This window comes from Panthera onca, chromosome B1 (genome assembly GCF_046562875.1).
Source record: "Panthera onca isolate mPanOnc1 chromosome B1, mPanOnc1 haplotype 2, whole genome shotgun sequence".
In the NCBI taxonomy this organism is placed as follows: Eukaryota; Metazoa; Chordata; class Mammalia; order Carnivora; family Felidae; genus Panthera; species Panthera onca.
Window position 1 is genome coordinate 71,108,112 of NC_138342.1, and position 26,851 is coordinate 71,134,962.

Here is a 26,851-nt window from a genome sequence, read left to right on the forward strand (position 1 = left end):
GGTTCGAACTCACGAGCTGTGAGATCATGACCTGAGCTGAAGTCAGACGCTTAACCGACTGAGCCACCCAGGTGCCCCTAATTATTTTTTAAATATAATTTATTGTAAAATTGGTTTCCATACAACACCCAGTGCTCATCCCAACAAGTGCCCTCCTCCCTGCCCATCACCCACTTTCCCCTCTCCCCCAACCCCATCTACCCTTAGTTTGTTCTCAGTCCTTAAGAGTCTCTTATGGTTTGCCTCCCTTCCTCTCTGTAACTTTTTTTTTCCACTTCCCCTCCCCCATGGTCTTCTGTTAAGTTTCTCAAGATCCACATATGAGTGAAAACATATGGTATCTGTCTTTCTCTGCCTGACTGCCTGACTTATTTCACTTAGCACAATACCCTCCAGTTCCATCTACATTGCTGCAAATGGCCAGATTTTATTCTTTCTCATTGCCAAGTAAGTATTCCATTATATATATAAATCACATCTTCTTTATCCATTCATCAGTTAATGGACATTTAGGCTCTTTCCATAATTTGGCTATTGTTGAAAGTGCTGCTATAAACATTGGGGTAACTGTGCCCCTATGAATCAGCTCTCCTGTATCCTTTGGATAAATTCCCAGTAGTGCTACTGCTGGGTCGAAGGGTAGTTCTATTTCTAATTATTTGAGGAACCCACATGCTGTTTTCTAGAGTGGCTGATGATGAGTGATGTTGAGCATCTTTTCATGTGTCGGTTGGCCATCTGGATGTCTTCTTTGGCAAAGTGTCTATTCATGTCTTCTGCCCATTCTTCACTGGATTATTTGCTTTTCAGGTGTTGAGTTTGATAAGTTCTTTATAGATTTTGGATACTAACCCTTTATCCAATATGTCATTTGCAAATATCTTTTCCCATTCCATTGGTTGCCTTTTAGTTTTGTTGATTGTTTCCTTTGAGGTGCAAAAGCTTTTTATCTTGATGAGGTCCCAATAGTTCATTTCTGCTTTTATTTCCCTTGCCTTCAGAGACGTGTTGAGTAAGAAGTTGATGCAGCTGAGGACAAAGGGGTTGTTGCCTGTTTTCTCCTCTAGGGTGTTGATGGTTTCCTGTCTCACATTTAAGGCTTTCACACCTGGATATCTTCTGTAATGAAATGTCTGCTTAAATCTTTTGCTCATTTTAAAAACGGGGTTGTTTTCTTGAGTTTTGAGAGTTCTTTATATATCCTGGATATAAATTCTTTTATTATTATTATTATTATTATTATTATTATTATTATATTATCATCATCATTTATTTCAGTTTACATCCAAGTTAGTTAGCATATAGTACAACAATGATTTCAGGAGCAGATTCCTTAAAGCCCCTTACCCATGTAGTCCATCCCCCCTCCCACAACCCCTCCAGTAACCCTTTGTTAGTTCTCCATATTTAAGAGTCTCTTATGTTTTGTCCCCCTCCCTGTTTTTATATTATTTTTGCTTCCCCTTCCTTCTGTTCATCTGTTTTGTATCTTAAAGTCCTCATACGAGTGAAGTCATATGATATTTGTCTTTCTCTGACTAATTTCACTTAGCATGATATCCTCTAGTTCCACTGGATATAAATTCTTAATCAGATATTTTAAACAAATATTTTCTCAGGGTGCATTGGTGGCTCAGTCAGTTAAGTGTCTGACTCCTGGTTTTGGCTCCGGTCATGATTTTGTGGTCTGAGATCAAGCCCCACATCAGATTCTGGGCTGACAGTGTGGAGCCTGCTTGGGATTCTTTCTCTCTCCCTCTCTCTCTGCCCTTCCCCCACTTCTCGAAAATATATTTTTTTTCTCCTAATCTGTGGCTTGTCTTCTCATTTTTGCAAAAATGTCTTTTGAAGACCACAAGGTCTTAATTTTGTTGGCTTTAATTTTAATTTTTTTTAAATTACATAAACTCTACCCTTAGCTTGGAGCTTGAACTCATGACCCTGAGATCAACAGTCACAAGGTCTACTGACTGAGTCAGCAAGGCACCCATAGGGTCTTAATTTTGATAACATGCATTAATTTATTTCTGTTATAGTTCATGCTTTCTGGGTCCTAAGAAATCTTTGCTAACCAAATGTCACATTTTCTCCTAGAAATTTTTACAGCTTTCTTCTAGAAATTTTTATAGCTTTTGGTCTATGGTTCATTTCAAGTTAATTTTTTTAATCTATTATAGGTAGGTTTTAGGTTTAGTATAAAATTTTATATATTTTTTGAATATGATATTCAATTGTTCCAGCATTTTTAAAATTTTTTTAAAAAATGTTTATTTTTGAGAGAGAGAGAGAGAGAGAGAGAGACAGTGTGAGCAGGGGAAGGGCAGAGAGAGAGAGAGACAGAGACACAGAATCCAAAGCAGGCTCCAGGCTCCAAGCTGTCAGCACAGAGCCCAATGTGGGGCTTGAACCCACCAACTGTGAGATCATGACCTGATTCAAAGTCGGACGCTCAACCAACTGAGCCACCCAGGTGCCCCCCAACACATTTTTTGAAAAGCTATCTTTTACACCATTAAATTACCTTATCATCTTTGTTGAAGATCATTTGACCATATACTTTGTATTTCGGTTTCAAAATAATTTTGCCTTTGCATTTTCAAATAAATTTTAGAGTAAATCTGTCCATTTCTACCAAAAAGTTGCTTCAATTTTTATTTGAATTGCATGGATTCTATAGATAAATGTGAGATAATTAACATCTTTAAAAAAGCAGTTCTTTAGATCCATGAACATGGTATATCTCTCCAGTTATTAGGTATTCTTTATTTCTCTCACCAATGTCATAGTTTTCAATGTATAAATCTTCCATATTTTTCTTAGATTTATCCCATAATATTCATGTTTTGATTCTGTTGTGATTTTTTTAAAAGTTTCAATTTCTAATTGTTCATTGCAAGAAAAGATAATTGATTTTACAATTATTTAGCTGATTTCAATTATTTAGCTAAATAATTCACTCATTAATTTTAGATTTTCTTCTTTTTTTCACTTTCTTGGGATTTGGAGGGAATAATCATGTCAACTGATTATTTCTTCTTTATTTCTTTTCTTTTTTTTTTTTTAATTTTTTTTTTTCAACGTTTTTTATTTATTTTTGGGACAGAGAGAGACAGAGCATGAACGGGGGAGGGGCAGAGAGAGAGGGAGACACAGAATCAGAAACAGGCTCCAGGCTCGAAGCCATCAGCCCAGAGCCTGACGCGGGGCTCGAACTCACAGACCGCGAGATCGTGACCTGGCTGAAGTTGGACGCTTAACCGACTGCGCCACCCAGGTGCCCCTCTTTTCTTTTTTTTTTATGTTTGTTTTTTGTTTTGAGACAGAAAGATAGTGAGCAGGGGAGGGGCAGAGAAAGAGGGAGACAGAATCCCAAGCAGGCTCTGCACTGTTAGCACCGAGTCTTATGTGAGGCTAAAACCCACAGAGAGATCATGACCTGAGCCGAAACCAAGAATTGGCTGCTTAACCAACTGAGCCACCCAAGTGCCCTGATAGCTTTATTTCTTAAACATGAAAGGGTAGACAAGAATCACAAGATATTTGAGCAAGGCCTCTAACAAAAAGGGGAGAAAGAAAAAAAAAGAAAGAAAGAAAGAAAGAAAGAAAGAGAGAAAGAAAGAAAGAAATTTAAAAACTTTCCAGAAAATAGAAAAGACAAAGAAAAGAAAATTAAGGGAGAGTGGAGTATCAGAAAAATTAGAGGTTCATCATGTGATTAATGGTAGCTCCACAAAGAGTGAGCAGAGGCATTGGGGTGGAGGGGGGGTGGGAGGCACAAGCAGAGTTATTAATGGAGTTATAGTACAAGAAATTTTCCCTGAATTAAAAAGCCTGACTCTCCAGTACCCACCATAATGATATTAAAAAGAACTACATTATGCTCATCATTGTAAAACTTCAGAGGATCATAGACAAAATGGAAAAGGATTGTAAACAACCCACTGAGGAAAAACAATTTATATACAAAGATTCAGGAACTGAAATGGTATCAAACTTTACACTGCAACCCTATTTAAGTTAAGAGTCAATAAAACAGGGGCGCCTGGGTGGCTCAGTTGGTTAAGTGCCCAACGCTTGGTTTCGGCTCAGGTCATGATCTTGCAGTTCTTGAATTTGAGCATCACATAGGGCTCTGCGCTGACAATGCAGAACCTGCTTGGGATTCTCTCTCTCACTCTCTCTTTCTGCCCCTCCCTCTCTCTCTCTCTCTCAAAATAAGTAAACTTTAAAAAAAAAGAAAAAAAAAGACAATGAAACAGTGCCTTTAATATTTTGAGGGAAAATAATTTCCATAATATAATAATTATATTTAGAATAAATGTATTTTAAGACATAATGTATTTAAGATAAAATGTATTTAAGACATACAGGGTCTACTGGAAAAGGAAAAAAACTATAAGGAGAAAGAAGAAGGCATAAGATCCAGAAATAGGGGATCAAACACACAATAAAGATAAGAGGAATCTCAGGACAATGGTGCAAAGAAATTCTAGATGCTGTCTATGCAGTGAGGCCTAAAGAACATCAAGTCTATATTGGAGCAGGAGAAAGCAACACTCTAGGAAGAAAGTCTCCAAGGGGAAAAAATTGTTAATTTGCCAAATGTGTCCAATCTTATCAAGTAGATTTATGTTTCTCATAGATAGTTTAGGGATATTTAGCTACATAGAATACAAAGCAAACAAAAAAAGAAATTATTTACTCTGGGGAGGAAAAGAAAATATACTGAATATAAATGAATATACTAATATACTATGTGACTCAATTTTGAGTAATACATGGTCGTAATCATGATAAAGGCTGAATAGCGACATAAACAGAAATTGTGATAATTGTATTGGGAAAATGGGAGGAATAGAAGTCTAATGGATACAATATAAAGCTGGAAAATTATATAATTGTATTTATCTAGCAAATACTTATAGAACACTTACTATACTAGGCAGTAAATACTTCAGAAATGCTATTCATCTACTGCTCATATTGGCTCTATGAGTTAGTACTATTATTAATTCTAATTTGCTGATGGAAGAAGGATATCACAGAAAACTTAACTTTCCCAAGATCAGTGATTCTCAACAGGGGGTGATTTTGTTTCTTCAGGGGACATTTGGCGATACCTGAAGACATTTTTAATTGTTACAGCTGGGGTGAGGGTAGAGACCAGGGATATTGCTACACAGGCTAAAATTCACAGATTAGCTCCCTAAGACAAAAAGTTATCTATCACACTGTGTCAGTTGTGCCTATCAAGAAACATTGACCAAGATAAACAGAAGTGGTGCATATAGAGCTGGGATTTGAATCACAGAAGTTCTTGAATACCGCCTTAGTATGCTGCCTTTCAACAACAGCCTATGGATGTTATTTAGAAACATGAAAGTAAATATCAGAAGAAGGAGCTGAAAAATTGAAAGCAGTTGCCCCTACAGAGAAATAACTTGGGGAGGGGAATAAGGGCCAGTGGACTATTTGGGGGTTGTTTTTTACTGGGGGGGGAGGGGGGGGAAAGGGGGCAGGGAGTGTTTGTTGTTTTGCTGTTGTTGTTTCTTGCTGTTTTTTAAAAGACCTGAAGAACTATTTGAATTATACTTACTTTTAAATGTTACAATAATTATAAATATTCAAATCAGAAACTTTTTTCAGCTTAATTATTGTTTCCCTTATCTTAGAAGTGTTTAGTAAAATGCAGTTTATAAGAGTAGTCTCTCAGTAAATTTTGAAAAGAAGGAAAACTACACGAAGGATTGAATATACACAAAAAGACAACTTTTGTCTTGATTGACATCTTGCATATCAAGTTCCAACTTGCACCATAATGAAGTATTTCAGACAGAAAATCCTGATGATCCAGATTCCTAATGGAAAAACCATTTCAGACCTTATTATAAGGAAACAAGAAAAAATGGCTTTACTAGATAATGAGAGATTACCAGCTCTATCATTACATACATAAAAAAGCATCTATATTAGAGGAACAATGAAGCTACTTTTTAAAAAACATTGAAAGCGAGTTAAATAAAGGTGATACTGTTGTTCTTAATAATTATTTTTAGATTCATACATATCACTCAACCTTTAAAACTTTTTTTTTTAAGTTTATTTATTTAGTGTGCGTGAGAGAGAGAGACAGAGACTCCCAAGCAGTCTCCATACTCAGTTCAGAGCCAGACACAGGGCTCAATCTCATGAGCCGTGAGATTATGACCTGAGCCAAAATCAAGAGTCGGACACTTAGGCTGAGCCATCCAGGTACCCCTCACTCAACCTTTAAAGATCCATAGAGAAATTATAAATCCAACCTGGAAACTCATCCATCTCCCAATATCTTGTAACAGTAACAATAGATCTTTAACAGGATACACCGCAGACAAAAGGAAGAAAGATACTGATTTCCTGTCACTACTATAGCAATACATTGGATCAGCAGATTATCTCTACTCTCAGAGAAAACAAAAGCCATTTTCAAGAATCTTTCCCATCTCTATTTCTTTCCTCACAGTTCTATTTTCTTTTCTCAGATTTTCTTTTCCTGTTTAAGGTTCTATATGTGTGCCTTTTGTTGTTGTTTGAACCAGGTAATTTTACCTGTTTCATAAAGCAAAATGACATCAAAATGTATATAGTAAGAAGTCTTGCTCTTGCTGCTGTCCACATTCAAGAATGCGGTCCATTCCTTCCTGTTTACAGGTAACCATTTTGAATAGCATTTTTTAATGGCATGGATCTTCTCAATATTTCTTTATGTAAATACAGTCAAATCTAGATATATGTGTGTATATACACGTGTGTATTTTTTCTTATATTTCCCACAGTTTCTTACTTTACTTCACAAAACAAGTTTTGAAATAAAATTTATTATGTCAGTTAGAGTCTGGCCATCCTAGAGATACTCATCACTTAACAAACTAGAAATTTTAAGTCTATATAGATGATATCTCTATTAAAGATATTGACTGCCATAATAATTATACAACAATTATTTAATTATGAAATAATTATTTAATAATTTTTAAAAGTTTTTCAGTTTCCAGATACTAAAAGAATATTTTTAAAATCAGGTGTGCACTTTCTATATTTTTAGGATGTTTTTAAAAGTTACTAGTTAAGCCAACTTCAATAAAACCTGTACTTCAACAAATAGTTATGTTGGAAACAAATTCATAATGAGACCTAACAATATCCCTTGTATAAAAATAAATCAGTGGTATTAATTTGGCTAAATTTTGTATCATTTTCTGTGCGTTCAATGGTAATTACTTAAAATTTACATAACACACTGCTTTATCAAAGATTTTAATTTCTCATATTTAAAGAAAATATCAGGGTGCCTGGGTGACTCAGTCAGTTAAGTCACTGACTCTTGATTTCAGCTCAGGTCATGATCTCATGGTTTGTGAGATCAAGCCCCAGGTCGGCTACATGCTGACAGCATGGATCCTGCTTGGGATTTTTCTCTCTGCCCTTCCCCCACTCATGTACTCACACGTTTGCTCTCTCTCTCAAAATAAATAAATAAACTTTTTAAAAAATTAAAAAATATCATTCTTGTTATAGTCAAAGGTCATAAAACAAATCCTAAAAGCCTTAGTAATGTTGAAATCAAATTTCTTTCAACAAGATTTTAATGGGAAACTATGGGGCCTGGAATTGAATAAATAATTAAACCCTTCTACCTTTCTTTCTGTCATTTATTTCCCATCCCCCCACCCCATGCAACCTGGGCAACTCAGTTGGAAACATACTTCTTAAGGTGGAGCTCAGAATGGGGACTTGGTAGAAGAGAGAAAGAAAAATGCAGCCCCTAACTATCCACCAACTTCACCTAGGAATACTCCTCTTCACAGGCTTCACAGTGAGACTGATTGGGCTTGGAACTGTGAAACCAAAGGAGAGTTTGTTTCTTTCTGGTTCTGCCAAGATTCTTCCCAGGAGCAAAGCCTATACCATAGTCACAGGAAAATCACTATTATAGAATGTCGGTGGTATCTGAATGAATGGTCTTCTATTCCAATTTAAATTAATATTATATTTGGGGTATATATTAAATTTATTGCCTCCTTTTTTATTTCAAGTGGGAAAAGAAATTACTTTGAACATAGGGAAACACCCAGCAGACAATCAGAAGTCATGGCACCATGTCTTTTGGAATTTCTGTAGGCATATGAACCTGTCCTTGTCTCAAAACAAAAACAAAAACAAAACAAAAACAAAAAAATGGAAAACTCAGCTCCATGGTCTCAAAACAAAGAGAGAAAAAAATAATAATAAATGTAAAGAAATATAAAATAATAAGAAAAAATTAAACATCTATTAAATAACCACCATAAGCAAATGTATATGTCCCTTCCAAATGTCTACAGGTCAAAAAATAATAATGTGCTATCAAAAATATGATAAAAACCATCAAACTATAGATTATATTAGCTCTCTAATTAGGAAAATTAAATTGAGATTCTTTCATGAAAATTATATATATTCACATGCAGGAAAATGAAAACGAAGAAAAACAATTAGTACTTTATCAAATCTTCACCAATGATATTTCAATCACATCAAATTCTCCTAGAAGATGTTCTGTCTTAACAAATATATATGTTCACTCTTATTCATTTTTGCAGAGTGAAGTTATCCTTCTTTGAGTTGTTTGTTATCATATTTGTGTTTTTTGGTGAAGATGAGATATAATATCGTGAAATTCTTTTTTTGAGTTTATTTCTTTATTTTGAGATAAAGACAGAGAAGGAGTGCCAGTGGGGGAGGGGCAGAGAGAGAATCCCAAGCAGACTCCATACCATCAGCTCAGAGCGCAATGTGGGGCTCAAACCCACAAACTGTGAGATCATGACCTGAGCCAAAGTCGGAGGCTTAAAGGATTGAGCCACCCAGGTTTCCCCCACTTTTTTCAATTTTTATTTACTTATTTATGAGAGAGAGAGAACACAATTGGGGGAGAGTCAGAGAGAGAGGGAGACACAATCCCAAGCAGCCTCCAGGCTCTTAGCTGTCAGGGCAGAACCCAACACAGGGCTCAAAGTCACCAACCATGAGATCACGACCTGAGCCCAAGTTGAACACTTAATCAACTGAGCCACCCAGGCACCCTAAAATTCTTTGGATAATTTACATCCATGCATCTTTGCACACACTATCATTTTTTAAAAATATTATTAATAGGAATAAAAGCATGACACTAACAGTTGAACTGCAGGATATTGGGTATTATTAGCTGGCATTGATGAATTCCTAAAAATCATCAAAAAATACATGCTAAGTCATTCCTACCTATCTTTAAACACTGAGGTGGCAAGTGAATCAAGTGATTTGCAGATGGCTAAATAAAAACTTATTGTCTGTTAAAGTATTATTAATCAGGTGCCAAATATAGTAAGAATTCTCCAGAACTTTACAGTGAATCTATAAGCTTTTTTCTTTGTCTTCAAAATTACAAGCAATATTTATCATATACAAAGTGAAAGTAACAACAAATATCAAAGTCATTTATGAAAGAATAGAAAAAGTAAGCCAAAAGGAATCTCCAGTTGTTTCACAGTCAAAAACAATCAGTGTTGGGAAGAAGAAATTTAAAAGTTCAAGGGAAAATAATGAGTACATTTTCCTTTACACTATTAGAAGCACAGTATAAAATGATATTATTTACAAGGGGAAAATGCCATATTACTAATATAAATAGATGCTTTCCAGATAATTATTACAGTAATAGTATGAAATAGACAAAATTAAGCAAGGGTTTTTGCACTCTTATCATATAAATATTAACTCAGGACCTTAGTTTTACCAGAACCATATAAACCTTAACTTCACTCGTGATCATGTCAAATTTACTTTGGCTATTTGTTTTCTCCTCCATTACAGGCCTCTTGTGCCTTAGAGCTGTTACATTTTACTTGGCTTAATCTATAACTAAAGGAAGATTGAAATGATCACCTGAGTTACCTAAAGAAAACACACTTGTATGACACTGGGCGGGGAAGAGAGAAGCAGTGGCCTGGCACCAATGACCATCAAACAGAAATTGGGAACTAAATCAATGGACCTGTAAAGATGAGTAATTTGATAGCAAATTTTCTATAGTAACTGAGAAACCAATGATACTAATATAACCTTTGTCAGATTTTTGCATTTAGTTGATAACTATATTTATATTTTTATCTTACTACTGTGGTTATAGTTGAACATGTTATTAATATAATTGTTGAAGTGATATAAAGAAAATTATTTTATGAAAACGTTATTGTAATTTTTTAAATTTATTTAAAATTTGTTTTAAATTGAAATGCTTATAAAGTTCTTACTTGTTTACTTAAAGATTCATAGAAAACTTATTATTACTACATCCATATAACCTGTTCAACCTATTCTTACCAGCCACTGAACCAAACTGCCTGTAGTACACCCATGCTGGGGATACTAACGCAGAAGATACTAATGATTGCCTCAGTAATCCAGTATTCATTTCCAAACCCTGTTTCCCATGCCTGCCTTTGCTAGACAAGAAAAGCTAAGTACTTGCTTCCTTGCTTTCCTTGTATTCAGCTGGACACAATTTTGGCCACTAATATGTAGGTGAAACGAGTAAAGTCTTTTAGGAAAAGCTTTTAATTTTATACACACACACATACACACACAATTATATATACATAGAGAGAGACAGACAGAGACACAAAGAGACAGAGAACAGCCAAGGCTGACTCCATATTTCCCATCCTTCATTTGGTCTTGAAAGAGGATTGAATATCTGGAGTTACAGCCATCCTATTATGATTTTTTAATTTATTTATTTAAAGTCACGATAGTTAATATGCAGTGTAGTATTGGTTTCAGGAGTAGAACCCAGTGATTCATTACTTACATACAACACCCAGTGCTCATCCCAACAAACGCCCTTCTTAATGTCCATCACCCTTTTAGCCCATCCCTCCACTCACCTCCCCTCCAGCAATCCTCAGTTTGTTCCCTGTATTTAAGATTCCCTCATGGTTTGCCTCCCTCTCTGTTTTTATCTTATTTTTCCGTCCCTTCCCCCTATGTTTTGTATCTTAAATTCTTTATATGAGTAAAGTCATATGATATTTGTCTTTCTCTGACTGACTTATTTTGCTTAACAAAATACACTCTAGTTCCATCTACATTGTTGCAAATGACAAGATTTCATTCTTTTTGACCACTGAGTAATATTGCAGTGTGTGTGTGTGTGTGTATGTGTGTGTGTGCGCGTGCACGCGTTGTGTATATACTACATCTTCTTTATCAATTCACCAGTCAATGGGCATTTGGGCTCTTTCTACAATTTGGCTATTGTTGATAGTGTTGCTATAAACATTGAGGTGTATGTGTCCCTTAGTATCAGCATTTTTATACCTTTAGATGAATAGCTAGTAGTGTGATTGCTGGGTTGTAGGGTCCTATCATAATTTGAAGAGGAAGGCAAAGAGAACTGAAGTGCAGTGACCCTGGCTTGGACATCAGAAACAGTTGCTTACCACCTGGTTCCTATTTATTTATTTATTATTTATTTATTTATTTATTTATTTATTTATTTATATCCAAGTTAGTTAGCATATAGTGCAACAATGATTGCAGGAGTAGATTCCAATGATTCATCCCCTATGTATAACACCCAGTGCTCTTCCTTAATGCCCCTTACCCATTTAGCCCATCCCTCCTCCCAAAACCCCTTCAGCAACTCTCTGTTTATTCTCTATATTTAAGACTCTCTTATGTTTTGTCCCCCTCCCTGGTTTTATATTATTTTTGCTTCCCTTCCCTTCTGTTCATCTGTTTTGTCTCTTAAATTCCTCATGAGTGAAGTCATATTATATTTGTCTTTCTCTGACTAATTTCGCTTAGCATGATACCCTCTAGTTCCATCCACATAGTTGCAAATGGCAAGATTTCATTCTTTTTGATTGTTGAGCAATACTCCATTGTATATGTATATACCACATCTTCTTGATCCATTCATCCATCAATGGGAATTTGGGCTCTTTCCATACTTTAGCTATTGTTGATAGTGCTGCTATAAACATTGGGGTGCATGTGTCCCTTTGAAATAGCACACCTGTATCCCTTGGGTAAATACCTAGTAGTGCAATTGCTGGTCATAAAGTTCTATTTTTAATTTTTTGAGGACCACCTGGCTTTTTATGAGAAAAATAACACTATCTGATTAAGCCACTACTTATCAGAAATTTTATTGCTTGGAGCTAATAGCCTTTCTGATGCACTGCCCTATTCTACTGAGAAAAACATGGTCAGACACCCAAAACAAAGGATTATCCTTCAACTAGAAGATATTTCTTCTATCTGAAAAAGAATGGTACTTATCCCCAGCACATTCTCCTGCAATATTCTGATTACCAGAGTCTGGCTATTTGCTGAACAGGAGGGCTGGTGGTCTCTCAAAGCATCTATTTGGAAGAGTTTATGCACAGAAATACTTTTATGTTTGGTTGAAGAACAGGGAAAGAGTATGTATGTGAGAGTATGTGTGTAGGGTGATGACAGTAAAGGGAAAGGAAGGCATGGCATGGTGACTACCTCCCTTCACTTTCATGTACTTAAAACAGTGAATTTCAACAGAGACATTGTGATATAATGAACATGAACAGTGCCACTTCAAGAACCATGTGACAAAATATTGCACAATGGTGCCTTACTTCTGCAGAGGAGCCCAGCCCAGCTCTGTCTCATTGCTGACAGCTTTGGGGAACACTGGAAGACAATCTCCTTGACACCGATATTCATTGTCTCTTGGAGGGTATGGGCCACAGCGGAAAGAGCAAGCACGTGCCTTCATGTGATGTTCAGGCATTAGACTTTCAGGAAGAGGTTTGAGCACAAGAACGAAGACAAACATTAGAGAGAACATGTAAACCATTACTTGGAGATTTCTAGAAGTATGAGAGGTAGACAACACATCTTCTGGAGTCTAGGGGTCCTCTGGGAGAAGACAGGACTCAATTTGTGTTATTTATGTAACTGGAATCCATCCAATCTATAGCCCAAGCTGGTGAGAGTTTTAAACACAGTGATTTTTGGCTAACAGGCTTTTGGCTGATAAATACTGTAAGTCTTCATTTAGTTAGAGTTGCCATTGGTGGCACTGGAAAGACTTCCCATTAAGAGAACTGGATAAGAAAATGGAGGATCATTCAAACTATAATGAAGCAAAGGAATGTTTACTGAAAGCTGAGTAATTAGAGTATATTCTCTGACCAAAGGGAATAGAGTTCATGACTCTTTGAGTTCATATTACCAGCAAAGTTTAGTAACTGTTTTGAGAGAGTAAGAAAAATCCCTTTTCCCCTCCACACTCCAAGAGTATACTGTATATTTGCATATTTTTTTTTATTTTTTTAAATGTTTTATTTTTTTTAATGTTTTATTTATTTTTGAGACAGGGAGAGACAGAGCATGAACAGGGGAGGGTCAGAGAGAGGGAGACACAGAATCTGAAACAGGCTCCAGGCTCTGAGCTGTCAGCACAGAGCTGGACGCGGGGCTTGAACTCAAGGACCTTGAGATCATGACCTGAGCCGAAGTCGGACGCTTAACCGACTGAGCCACCCAGGGGCCCCTATATTTGCATATTAATATCTCTACTGTTTATCCTCACCCGTTTCTCTCTCCTTCTCCCAGTAGAATACCAAGAATAAAGAGATCAACCAACAATCAACAAAGATTAATATCTTCAGAACACTTGCTGGATATAACATCCTGTGTTAAGTGCTACATGGGGATTTTTTCAAAATAAAATAGCTCTATTAAATTACCTTCACTTGGTCAAACCACATTACAAGATTAACTGATATTCTCCATTCCCTCTATAAAAACACACAGACTGATGTCCATGGCCGCTGAATGTTTACTAATGGGCTATATCATAGCATACCTGTACATTTCTGCCTCCTCCAGCTGAGTTATAACCACCAGCAGCCATTGATTCATTCCTTTAATAGTGTCTGAGTGTCCACTTTGTGACAGGCTCTATTCTAGGAGGGAGGGACACAGCAGTGAATAAAACAGACTCAAATCCTGCCCTCATGAAACTTACATAAAAATCAATTGTTTTGTGGGGTGCTTGGGTGGCTCAGTCGGTTAAGCATCCAAGTTCAGCTCAGGTTATAATCTTGCAGTTCCTGAGTTCAAACCCCATATCAGGCTCTGTGCTGACAGCTCAGAGCCTGCTTCAGATTTTGTGTCCCTTCTCTCTCTGTCCCTCTCCTGCTCTCTCTCTCTCTCAAAAATAAATAACATTAAAAAAAAATTTAAATCAATTGTTTTAGTTTCCCAAACTCTTAATGTGAGTTATTCTTGCTAATGTACTTAGATAATTTAACTTTTATACACTTTATTAAGTATAAGTGCAAAGTGAAAATTAAGTTGAAATTTATAAACACACTTAGAGTAGTGAGTTTTAGATTATGTATATTTTAACACAGTTTTGTTTTTTTTTTTATTATTACTTTATTTTTGAGAGACAGAGAGAGAGACAGAGCATGAGCAGGGTAGGGGCACAGAGACAGAGAGACAGACTCTGAAGTGAGCTCCAGGCTCCAAGCTGTCAGCACAGAGCCGGACGTGGGGCTCAAAGTCGTGAAAGGCATGATCATGACCTGAGCTGAAGTCAGACGGTGAACCCACTGAGCCATCCAGGCGCCGCTAACACAATTTTTAAAAATGAAGTTGAATGCTATAAAAAAGCAAATTACTGCCACGAATTACCAGAGGTAAGAAAACTGTAGTGTCCTCAAGTTCTACGCTTCCTTTAATAAAAATCAAAAGAGAAAATTGTAGATTTTGCATTTAGGAAAGGTTTATGTAAAAAAGACAACCTACAACTCTCAACCACAGATTTATGGTCTGAAAAGCCTTGGCCCAACATCAAAAGATTGGCTAATGAATGTATAATGATAGGTTTTGGGTAAAAATAAAATACTTAATTTACATATGTATAATTTTTAATAGTTCTCTACTTTAAGGTGAACTAAAGAACTACTAATCTTAACAGCTTCAACTCTCCAAGTAAGACAAATTTCCTCTCTTCATGTGGTTGTAAAATGTGGCATTTCTCCTGTTTATATGAGTATTCTAACTCTGGATTTGGCCCTAAATCAATAATTAGTGTTTGTAGATAAGACTATTTTTCCTCCTAAGTTTTGTATTAGACATTATACGAGAAAATGTAAAAATCAATCAACTGCTAAGAAATTTTTTGCGAAGTGATGCTTTGTTTTATTAAACACTCCAGCTCTGCCTAACAAAGCCTTTAATGATCAACTTTCTTGCACAGCAGCTCACTCCCATGGGACAGTGTGAAATCACCCTCTTTAAAACAGAACATAAACTAGAAAGCTTCACTTCTGATTTGGTGTCCATTTCTGGGAACACTTAAGAAAATCAAGGTTAGCAGTCATGAACCCTAAGGCAAGGCCCTATAGGTCAGGTTTAGATGACAGTGTGTTCATATTAAGTTACTTTGTGTATGCTCAAACCTGGCTTCCTTTCAAACAACAAAAGAGTTGTGCTTATTTGCCATACTCCCTTCAACCAAACTGAACAGGCAGTTACATAACTTGCCAGGACAAGTAGTAGAAATGAGTCAGACAGGACCAGCCCTAGTAAAAATTGTGAATTGGCAGTTTGAGTTCAGTGCCACACCCCTTTAGTACTACACATACTTCCCTGGTCCCCTCCCTTGGTATCATCAGCCCTGCGGGCCACCCTCATACCACACACCTCTCCCCCCACCAAATTCTTCTCTCCCTCTCTTCCACTCACCGAAACTAGCTTCCCTCTTTTCTTCTTCCCCTTCAAGCTAATTAAAATTTGCCTCCCGAGTATCTCTCACCCTCAGGGTTTAAAGTGACAACTACCCTAATCTGATAAACCAATCTATACTAATGTGTGAAGAGAGAAAGCTGAAAGGTAAAGTGAGTTTTTACTTCTACCTTCTAAAGTTAACACTCTTGCAGTTTAACTTCTGAAAGTGAGGATTTCTAGGTGAGGCACTCAGGAAACATTTGGGCTCAAGCAGAGCCATTAGGCAGTTGGCAAATCAAGCAGGAGTAGGCGAATGTTTTTAGCCTAACACACCGCCAGCCCTAATCAGAGTAACTGACAAACCCTGGTCAATTGTGGGCCGTTAGGGGGGAAACTGGAAAAGAGCTTAGAGTCTTGTTGGTAAAGAAAATTTGTTACAGCAGTACCACAATTAAAATTTTCTGAATGAACCTTTTATAAGAGTATCTAGCACTGGTACCTGATTTTTTTTTTTTTTTTTTTTTTTTTTTTTAAGTTTCTCTTCAGGGTCACCTGGGTGGCTCATTTGGTTAAACGTCCAACTGTGGCTCAGGTCATGATCTCATGGTTTATGAGTTTGAGCCCCACATCAGGCTCTTTGCTGACAGCTCAGATTCTGTGTCTCCATCTCTCTGCCCCTCACTCACTAGCACGCTCTCTCTCTCTCTCTCAAAAATAAATAACCAGTTTTTAAAAAAAGTTTCTCACTAAGGAATCTACTCCTGAAATCATTGTTGCACTATATGCTAATTTGGATATAAATTTTAAAAAATAAAAAAAAAATTTTAAAGTTTCTCTTCAGAATGAGATTTAAAAACTTTTTTTTCTCAATAAGTCTAAAACACTAATTCCAAAAAAGTCTGCATAGCTTTTGTTGTTATTGTTGCTTGATTTTCTTAAACAGCACTTTAAAGTTTACAAATATTCCATGAAATACTGCTGAATACTGAAATAACATTACAGGCTATTATGTGCAGAACATACCTGCTATTCTTATTTCCTTCTCTTTATAAATGAGGAAAATGACACTCAGAGAAGTGAGGAGACTTGCCAAGGTTTGTACTTGGGTCTTTTGAGTGCAAATGCTATGCTCTTTCATAGTACTGAGCTACCAGGCTGCCTCCCAATGTTTAGAGTTATCTGTGCCATTGCTGTCATGTAACTCTACATCCTAGGGGAATTCTCACATTCTAAAGAGAGTTCAACCACTACCAAAAGAAAATAACCTGTTTATTCAATGGACCTGAGGGTAATTGTAGTCCTATCTGGTTTCCATTGCTGCATTTTTCCCCAGCTAATTCTTGGTTCACTTGAAAGTGTCAGTACTGTCTCACAAAGTCTTCCTTAAGCGCTGTCAGACTTTGTGCTCCAATTACCTGCTCATGTTTTGGTGGATTACTTATCTTGCTTCTGCTTCTCCCTTGGGCAAAGTTCCCATCACAGTCCTTACTCTGTAAGCAAAAAAGAATAATATGTTTCTGGGCTTAAAGGAAGAAAAACACTGACACAGTTAGTACAAGCCAGAATACAAATGTTTCATATTGAGATGAACACAAGAAGCCAGCTGGGAAAACATTGCTATTTACAGATTTAGATTAGCCTAGAATTCATTTCAACCTTTGAGGTGAAGGTGATGTTTTAAAACCATTGACATTTCAAGCACACAATCTTAACATTTTGGAAAGATATTAAATTTACCTTTCTGAACTTTCTGAAATGTATAGATACTTTCCCTAGAAAAATGCACAAATACACAGATCTGGAATACAGTCTTAAGGAGTCTGTTAAGGGATGATCCATGGGTCCACATAAAATATTCCTGACTTAAAGTGAGACACAAGTTTGGTCTCTAAATGATGAATATTCTGAGGTCCATGAACCACTTGGGAGCCCAATAAAACTGTGTTAAGTCCAGCTGTTTAATTTCTTTATGTTAGTAGTGATAATCTGCTGACCTTTTTGTTTATTTATAGAAGCTGGCAAAAGAGAAATAATTTTTATTTAGTCTTTAAGAGAAAAATCAGCTATGCTAGCCTCTAAAGTAGCATTGTCCAATAGAACTTACAGTAATGATGTAAATGTTCTGCATCTGTGCTGTGTCATTCAGGAGCCAGTAGCCACACAAGGCTGGCTAGTGAGCACTTGAAATGTGGCTACAAGCACAGAGGAACAGAATTTTTTTTAATTTAATTTAAATTTAATTAATTTATAGAAAAGTTTTTTTATGATGAAAACTTTTAAGATCTACTCTCAGCAATTCTCAAATATATGATACATTGTTATTAGCTATAGCCCCAATGCTATACATTACATCCCCATGACTTATTTATTTTATATCTGGCAGTTTGTCTTCTTAATACCCTAGACCTTTTCTAACAAAAGTAACACACACATGTTGTAAAGATTTTAAATAAAAACCTTTCAGAAATGCAATGTTTACGTAATTCTAATCCTCAGAGAAACTGTTAGTATAAATTTTGCAGTATATATAGATAGATGTATTTTTTAATGGAAATCATATTATTTTTTATTTTGTCACAGGATAATATATATGGGTGGCTGTATTTTATTTAATCATTCTGTTATTATGGACATTTGTTCTGTTTTTAAATTTATGACTACCAACAATACTGCAGTGAATATTCTTGATCATATCTCTGGTTATATATGTAAATATTTAGGACAAATGTCCTAAGTGGAATCAGCAAATGGGTATAAACATTATATATTATGAAAGAAAATGCAACTACACTCCCAAATGGAACAAGTGAAACTGTAATCCTACCAAACAATCATGGGATGGTATCTATTTCACATGTTTTCACCAATACCAGATAGCATAAGTCTTTAAAATCTTTTTGATTTGATACTTGGAGATAATTTCATTTTTATTTTTTTTCTTTATACAGTTGTATATAGACAACAGTGTATAAACTGTATACAGTTTATTTTCAAATATTCATTGCTTTTCTGAATTTCTTCTTTTGTAAATTTCGTATTCATTGTTGTTTTCATTACTATCTAGAAGCTTTGTATTCTATGTAGCAAAATTAACAAATTCTTTTAAGATTTGGGAGGCAAGTGGGTATCTGCTGCTATCACCAAAATAGATTCCATACAGATCAAAAAATAAAATGTGAAAAACAAAGCCATGAAAGTCTAGAAGAAAAAAATGGAAGAATATTTTTTGTAATAGAAAACAAAATGGCTTGTAAGCATGCAAAAAATACTCATATGAGAATGAAAACTATACTTGTAATGTGACAGCATTCTGTACCTATTAGATTGGAAAAGATCAATAAAGTTTGATAATGTCATATTGGTGAGGGTGTGGGGAAACAAAATGAGCTATCAAACTTTCCACCTGTATTGGGATGACTAATTGGTACTACTTCTTTAGAGGGCAGCTTGGTTTTGTCTATCATATGTAAAATGTGCTTACTCTTTAATCCAGCAATTATACTTCTAGAAGCCAAACCTACAGTTCTGTTTCACATGTAAAACAGGACCAAGTACAAAGAAATGGATTTCTAATTGTAAGGAATAGCAGAAGTTTGGGAATAACCTATATGTCCATTAAAAAGGGAGGAGTTAAATAAATTATGTCGTATCTAAGCAATAGAACATTAAACAGCCATTCAAAAGAGCTAGGTGTATCTAGAGGATCTGATGATAGAGATCAAAGAGATATTACAAAGCTTAAAAAAAGCATTAGATAAGTATGTGAGCTAACCTTACTTCAAAAAAGAACATGTGTATGTGTGTGTGCCTGAAAAGGTACACAAGAAATAGCTAGATTTCTCAACACTATTCATTGAATGATACACGTTCCTCTTTTATTATATGTTGCACCTGGTATATATCATATACTGTACCTGGTATTTAATTTAATGTGCTGGATAGAAATGACCGAGCCCATTTCCTCATGAGCTTTTTTTTTTTCAGATTTTTAATTTTATTTTTTAATTTACATCCAAATTAGCATATAGTGCAACAATGATTTCAGGAGTAGATTCCTTGATGCCTTTATCGATTTAGCCCATCCCCACTCCCACAACCCCTCCAGTAATCCTCTGCTTCTTCTCCATATTTAAGAGTCTCTTATGTTTTGTCCCCCTCCCTGTTTTTATATTATTTTTGCTTCCCTTCCCTTATGTTCGTCTGTTTTGTCTCTTAAAGTCCTTATATGAGTGAAGTCATATGATTTTTGTCTTTCTCTGACTAATTTCATTTAGCATAATACCCTCCAGTTCCATCCACATATTTGCAAATGGCAAGATTTCATTCTTTTTGATTGCTGAGTAATACTCCATTGTATATATGTATACCACATGTTCTTTATCCATTCATCCATCGATGGACATTTGGGCTCTTTCCATACTTTGGCTATTGTTGATAGTGCTGCTATAAACATGGGGGTGCATGTGTCCCTTTGAAACAGCACACCTGTATCCCTAGGATAAATACCTAGTAGTGCAATTGCTGGGTCATAGGGTAGTTCTACTTTTAATTTTTTGAGGAACTTCCAGACTGTTTTCCAGAGTGGTTGCACCAGTTTGCATTCCCACCAACAGTGCAAAAGAGATCCTCTTTCTCCGCATCCTCGCCAATATCTGTTGTTGCCTGAGTTGTTAATGTTAGCCATTCTGACAGGTGTGAGATGGTATCTCATTGTGGTTTTGATTTGTATTTCCCTGATGTTGAGTGATATTGAGCATTTCTTCATGTGTCGGTTGGCCATCTGGATGTCTTCTTTGGAGAAGTGTCTATTCATGTCTTTTGCCCATTTCTTCACTGCATTATTTGTTTTTTGGGTGTTAAATTTGATAAGTTCTTTATAGATTTTGGATACTAACCCTTTATCTTGTATGTCATTTGCAAATATCTTCTCCCATTCCATCGGTTGCCTTTTAGTTTTGCTGATTGTTTCCTTCACTGTGCAGAAGCTTTTTATTTTGATGAGGTCCCAATAGTTCATTTTTGTTTTTGTTTCCCTTGCTTCCAGAGACGTGTTGAGTAAGAAGTGGCTGCGGCCAAATCAAAGACATTTTTGCCTGCTTTCTCCTCGAGGATTCTGATGGATTCCTGTCTTACATTTAGGTCTTTCATCCATTTTCAGCTTATTTTTGTGTATGGTGTAAGAAAGTGGTCCAGGTTCATTCTTCCGCATGTCGCTGTCCAGTTCTCCCAGCACCACTTGCTGAAGAGACTGTCTTTATTCCATTGGATATTCGTTCCTCCTTTGTCAAAGATTAGTTAGCCATACGTTTGTGGGTCCATTTCTGGATTCTCTATTCTGTTCCATTGATCTGAGTGTCTGTTCTTGTGCCATAATCATTGGTTATTTCTAAAAGGTTAATACTGCAAATGAATTTTGAAAGTATTTTCTCAAATTCCCAAAAGTATTGTTACACATTTGGTTAAAATTGTACTAGGTATATAGATTACTTGTAGAAGATATTATAATTATATGACGTTTGAGTCTTGGTATTTAACCTAAAAGTATATCTCTTCTTTATTCAAACATTTTTGTCTCATAAGGCCATCATTTTTAAAGTAAATTTTATTAATTTCTTTTGGTATTCATTTTTAGCTATTTAATTGTGGTTATTATAAATAGGATACTTTTTATATTGTATGTTCTAACTAGTTAGGGTTTGTACATGGGGAAAGCTGTTGATTTTGTATATTAATTTTTATAACTGGTTACCTTAACTCATTTTAAAAGTTTTTCAATTGATCTATGGAGTTTTCATATAATTTGCAAACAAATGACAATCCTAATCTACTTTCAGTATTTAATTTTGTATTTCTATTCCATGTCTCATTGGATTGGCTATCATATCCTTGTTTCTGACTTCAATGGGAATAATTACAATGTTTCATTATAAAGCAAGTTTCTGGCTTTGGTATAAAATACATATTGTTAAATTATCTATTTTAAATTCTTTAAAAGTTTTTAAGGAATGATTCTAGATTTTACAAAATACTTTTAATTATCAGTTGAAACATTCATACAGATACATAATGCCTCTTAATTTTGCCATAGCATTTGTGACATAGTTCTGGGTTCTAATTGTATTTTAGGTATTTTCATTTTCCATTATATCCAACAGAAGATTAACTTGTAGATTTCTCTTTTGTATTATCAGGTTTTGGTATCACAGCCACTTATTTTAAAACCAGCCTTTTAGCTCATACGAAACAGAGGGATTACTGGTGAAAAGGCCTTGAGGGCAACCACCTGAAATGGCCTTAATGGGAAAAAAAAATGCTCACAACACTGTGGTTTGTCTACTTTTGTGAAAATTTCCGACACTCTACTCTTTACACTTTCCTTCTGACTTGAATTTGCATTTGCTTTCTTTCAATGGCAAATCGAGGCAGATATTCTACCTTACCACCCTGATACATCAACCAGAATACTTAAAAAAATTTCCTATTTCAGAAAATGGGGGAAGGACTAGGGAAAGGACTTCAATCCTTGACTTCTGTCTCTAGTTTGACTGGGCTGGTCTTCTCTATTATTCTACTATTATCTACTTTCACCACTCTATTCCTGCTGTTGCACTTTGGTTTTACATTGTTTGCCTCAATTTTCTGTTTCCTCTTCTGTGCTTCATTCATCCCACTAGGTACCCTTCAAAACCCAGTTTAAATTCCCCTGCTCCTTAATGTGACTGATCGAGTCCATTCTACCTACCACAGACTTTCTTTCATCTGCTCCTGTACTCAGTTTGGCTGCACATTCTAGCCCTAATCTCAAATTGTTTCAAGAATGCTACTTTTCTTAGGCTCTGTGGTTAGCTCCTTGAGGGCAAGGACCTTATCTCAAAATTTCGCTCTGCATTTTCCATTGTGTTTAGCACTGTGAGTAATTACATTCAGTGCATACTTGCAAGGCATATTTGACTGAACACATACATCACAGTTATTCATTTAGTAAATGAGATAATGAAAACTCGAGTGCTCGCCAGAGGTAAATCATTACTATTAATTCCCTCATTCATCATACATGTACAGCAGCCTCAGGGGTTAGGGAGCCTAGGACTGCAGTTTTAATTTCGCCTCAGATCTCTCCATTTTGGAGCCAAGAAGTTTAGATTCACCTAGGGCTCAATGCTGTCAGTCCAGGACTACATTTACCCCCAGGTCCCCTTCCCGGAGTGGCCCAGGTTACCCTTATACCTCCGAGAATTAACCCAAACTTTTGAAACTCAAATGACAAGATACTGTTTGCTCTTGAATTCAGCAAGACTTCCTTCTTGATTGTTGAAATCCAAATCTTTTTGCAGGAGGGCAATTGCTGCTAGGACATCTACTTTGCCAAGTCGCAATGTGTAGTCCTACATAGAAAATTGGCTATTCTCTATTTTATTCGATTACGTTAAACCTTTTAATTTTTTTAACTTTAGGAATATCTTAGTTTCAGAGGAATTTTAACATAAGAATTTACATACTTTCCCCCCCTCCCCCCAAAATATGAGTATTTGAGTTTTCCCGAGGGCATGTGGGTTGACGCAGCGCTGCCAGCACACCTTTGAAGATCACTTTACAACTGTGGGAAAACTCACCGAGCTGTTTTCATTGACCCCGCCATTTCCAAGTTGCTATATTGCTGCAGGGAGCTGGCAGAGCCCAGCCCTTTCTCTCTCTCCCTTCTTCTCCTCACCCTTTCAAAGCCCAAATCCGCCCGGTGAGAGTATGGAAACAAGGCTGGAAGCAAGGGAGGGCAAGGTGGGGGAGGGGTCACTTCGATTCACAGGGAAAGAGCGAGCAGTTAGACATTTTTCACTCTCCCCTCACACTCCCCAGGGCCATAAAGTTCTGTTTCTGAAGTTGGAAGCGCGGGGGCGGTCGGCGGCGTTTTCGGCTTGGCCTAAAAGTAGGAGTCCACCGTGCAGGGGCTAGGGACTTGGCCGCCCGGCTATCAACCTGAGCTTCTGGTTAGCCAGAATTCTAAAAGCCAGGCCCTAGGCACCGGTTGTCAGGGGAACCGGGGCGCTGGTCTCCCCGGCGACCTCGTCCCTGGGGAGGAGGGCGGGGCTGGATGCCTGGCAGGCCAATGAGGCGGAGGGGAGCGCAGGGTCGCCGATCGACCGTACTCCTAGAGCCCGGGAAAAGGCTTGAGTGACAGGGACGGGGGCGGGGCCGTGCCGGCTGCCTGAGGTGGAGCCCGAGCTGTGCTAGTAGCTCCGGCGGCCGCGGCGCGGCGAGGGTCACACACCATGGTCGCGGCCCCTGGAGACCGGCTTGCTGGCGCGCAGCACTCCCTAGCTCCCCGATCTGCCTCAGCCGTCTCGGCAACGCTCGGAGCTGGCTGCAGGCGTTGAGCCGCCCCCCGCCGGAGGATTTTGGCGAAGCTCTAGGAGGCGCGCACAGGACAGGAGCGCAGAGAGGGTGCGCCAGCACTCGGGGGTCAGGCGGTCGGTCGGGGTCGCCGCCGGAGGGGTGTTTCCGAGGCGTGGAGGAGGAGGAGATGCTGCTCCTCTTCGCCCCCTCCCCAGGCTCCTTCTTCAGCTACTTCGGCCCACGCCCGCAGCCGTTTGGCGGAGAAGAGGTGGTGGCTCTCGGCGCCCCAGGCGGCTGCCGGCGGCCCGCCCCAACGCTGCGTCCCCTCAGCCCTCGCCCCGCGCTCCAGTAGCAGGACCGGGTCTCCGGACGAGCGGGTAAGGACGAGAGCAGCCCTGGGCTGTGCTGGGGATATGCAGAAGTGCAGAACAAAGTACACCACGCTCCCTGTCCTCCTCCTCTCTCGGCTTCTGCTCTTGCCCCTGCAATCAACTCTTCTGTTGCCCAGCTGGGAAAGGAAGTTTGCTTTGGTCTTCGTGGTGGGGTGGCTGGCGTGGGGAAGGAGGAGGCGAAGTTTCACTGTGAATTCTCTAGATCCACCTTCTCGGCCGGATTCCTGGGAATGAAACCCCAGAGGGGGCGTAAGAATAGGTTGTGGGGTAGTAGGGAGTGACATCGCCCCATCCTGCTAGTACAGCTCTGCTCTGTGCGTGCTGTGGGAAGGGATCCCGGAGTCTGTTTCTAATTTCTGTAAATGACTGTGGACATGGTGTGGTTAGAGGCCGCCCAGAAGAATGTGTATATGTAAGGGCTTAGAGAAGAAGGGGTGGGAAGGGGGAAGAGGGGGCAGAGGGAGAGACACTGCCTGATGCAAGCTCTTTTATTGCTTTTCTCTCCGTGTCCCAGTTAAATACTGCCCCCCGCCCCGCCACATACCCGGCCTTTGCTCATTACATGATACTTAGTACAAAAAGCTGGAAAGCTAAAGTTTGCGAAAGTCGAGAAAGTTCTTAAAAAGTTTAATTGTGAATATACTGGAGAAGGGGGAATGGAGAGAACTATTACCACTAAAATAGAGTTGTAACAATGCAGTTTTCATTTGCTTTACACATATGTGATTGACACCTCCACACACTTCCAGCTAATCTCTTCGACGGCCTTGTGTCATGTTCGTTTAATTGCATCTTTGAAACAACAAACGCGGTGACTTCATAGGGAGCTGCCTGGAGCGGAGTTTACCTCTCAGAAAATGGGGCAATCGGGTTTGTTTTCAAGGCGGGGACCTAAACAAAATGTAGGACACCTGATCTGTGGGATGAAGGGCGCTGGTAACTAATTAGCAAGATTTTAAAATTTACATCTACATTGTTTTACTAAACGTTGGGAAAATTTAGAAAAGTTGCTGTATTATGAAACAAGTGTTGGTATTTCCCCAAATTTGTGATGACCGGGTTGGCAGGATCAAAGTGAAAACTTGCTACCTGCTCACTGGTTGCTTCTGGGTGGTGCTTTGATAAACATTATTTCTCCTTTTAATATCATTAGCATTTTTATTCAGTTTATGCTTGTATTGATTCAGTGAGTTCATACAGAGGCGAACTAACTGCTTTATTAACTAATCCTAAATTTATTGTACTTTTTTATAATAACGTTGTGTTCTGACTTTGATGTTCTAGAGGCTTTGTATGCGTGGGGGAGAGGGTAGGATGGAAGCTGGAATTAAAACTAGAAACGTATCTATGGTTAGTTATTAAGAAAAGGGTTTAATTTGTAGTGACTTTCACTTTTACAATTAGAGAATTATTTCTTTTACCATTATGTACGTTTGACTTTTGAATTGACATTTGCCCCACCAAAATTTTTACTTGCATGTAAAGCCTACTTAGTTTTTGGAGGGTGATTACTAGCATCCAGAAATATTTATAAGTAACTTTTCATGTCACAAGTAACACACACACATACACAAACTGTTAAAACCAATGTCAATTTAAAGGATGAATTTTGGCACTATGATTGGGGTCAAAAGTTGTAGAACTTACATTATCTTTTTCTGGAGGCGTGCCTCAAATGCAGGAAATGAGTGAGAATTGGCTAATCAGTTGTTTCTGGGTAGATAGGTGTCATTCCTTAAATGAATGGAGTTTATGTATCCTTTCTTTAAAAAAAACAAAACAGGTCAAATCCTTGCTTTATTCCACTTTTAATAGGCTAAGGACTGGATGGGGGAGTCTTGTAGCTTCTCTTGTATCAATCGAGTATATTTTTTTCTAGCTCATCTTCTTACCCAGCCTTAAACATACTGGGGAAAAAGGCTGCTGGGGATTAAGCTACTGCTGCTGTTTTCTCTTTGACAGAGTTCGTAATTTTTAAATAAATTATGAAACATGTTTTGTGGTATAATTAAGTAGTAATTAATACCATTTGAAATGGAAAAGAAACACTGCCCATACACCAAGCCAGTGCATTTAGGAGTTAATCCTGTCAACGTATTCTTATTTTGGAACATGCTTTGGAAGAAGTCTGTGCCATTAATTAGAACAGTGAGTTGAAGGTATTCTCCTTTCTGGCCTCTGATGTAACCAAATGTGACTCATTTGAGTTAATGTCACTTTACAAGGTAGGGGCCTGAAAACGGAAGAAAGATCTTGAGTCTTGGGATAGAAGGATTAGTGCTGTTGGGAAGGGTGAGGACCTCTGTTCTGGATTTACCTTCTTTTTTTTTTTTTCCTCTGAG

At 37.6% G+C, this 26,851-nt stretch overlaps 1 protein-coding gene across 7 annotated transcripts in view; it reads left to right on the forward strand.

Annotated features, from left to right (window-relative positions):
• The first annotated feature begins 24,015 nt into the window (after window positions 1–24,015).
• The window catches only part of PTPN13 (protein tyrosine phosphatase non-receptor type 13), a 231,141-nt gene continuing 228,305 nt past the window's right edge, over window positions 24,016–26,851 (forward strand). For 3 of the 7 annotated variants that reach the window (XM_060655670.3, XM_060655671.2, XM_060655669.2), the window contains exon 1: window positions 24,019–24,494. The gene's annotated coding sequence lies outside the window, so the exon portion shown is untranslated. Of the gene's footprint in view, window positions 24,495–26,851 lie in introns of all 7 variants that reach the window. The other 4 variants (XM_078445941.2, XM_060655667.3, XM_060655665.2 and 1 more) reach the window with 2 other exon arrangements.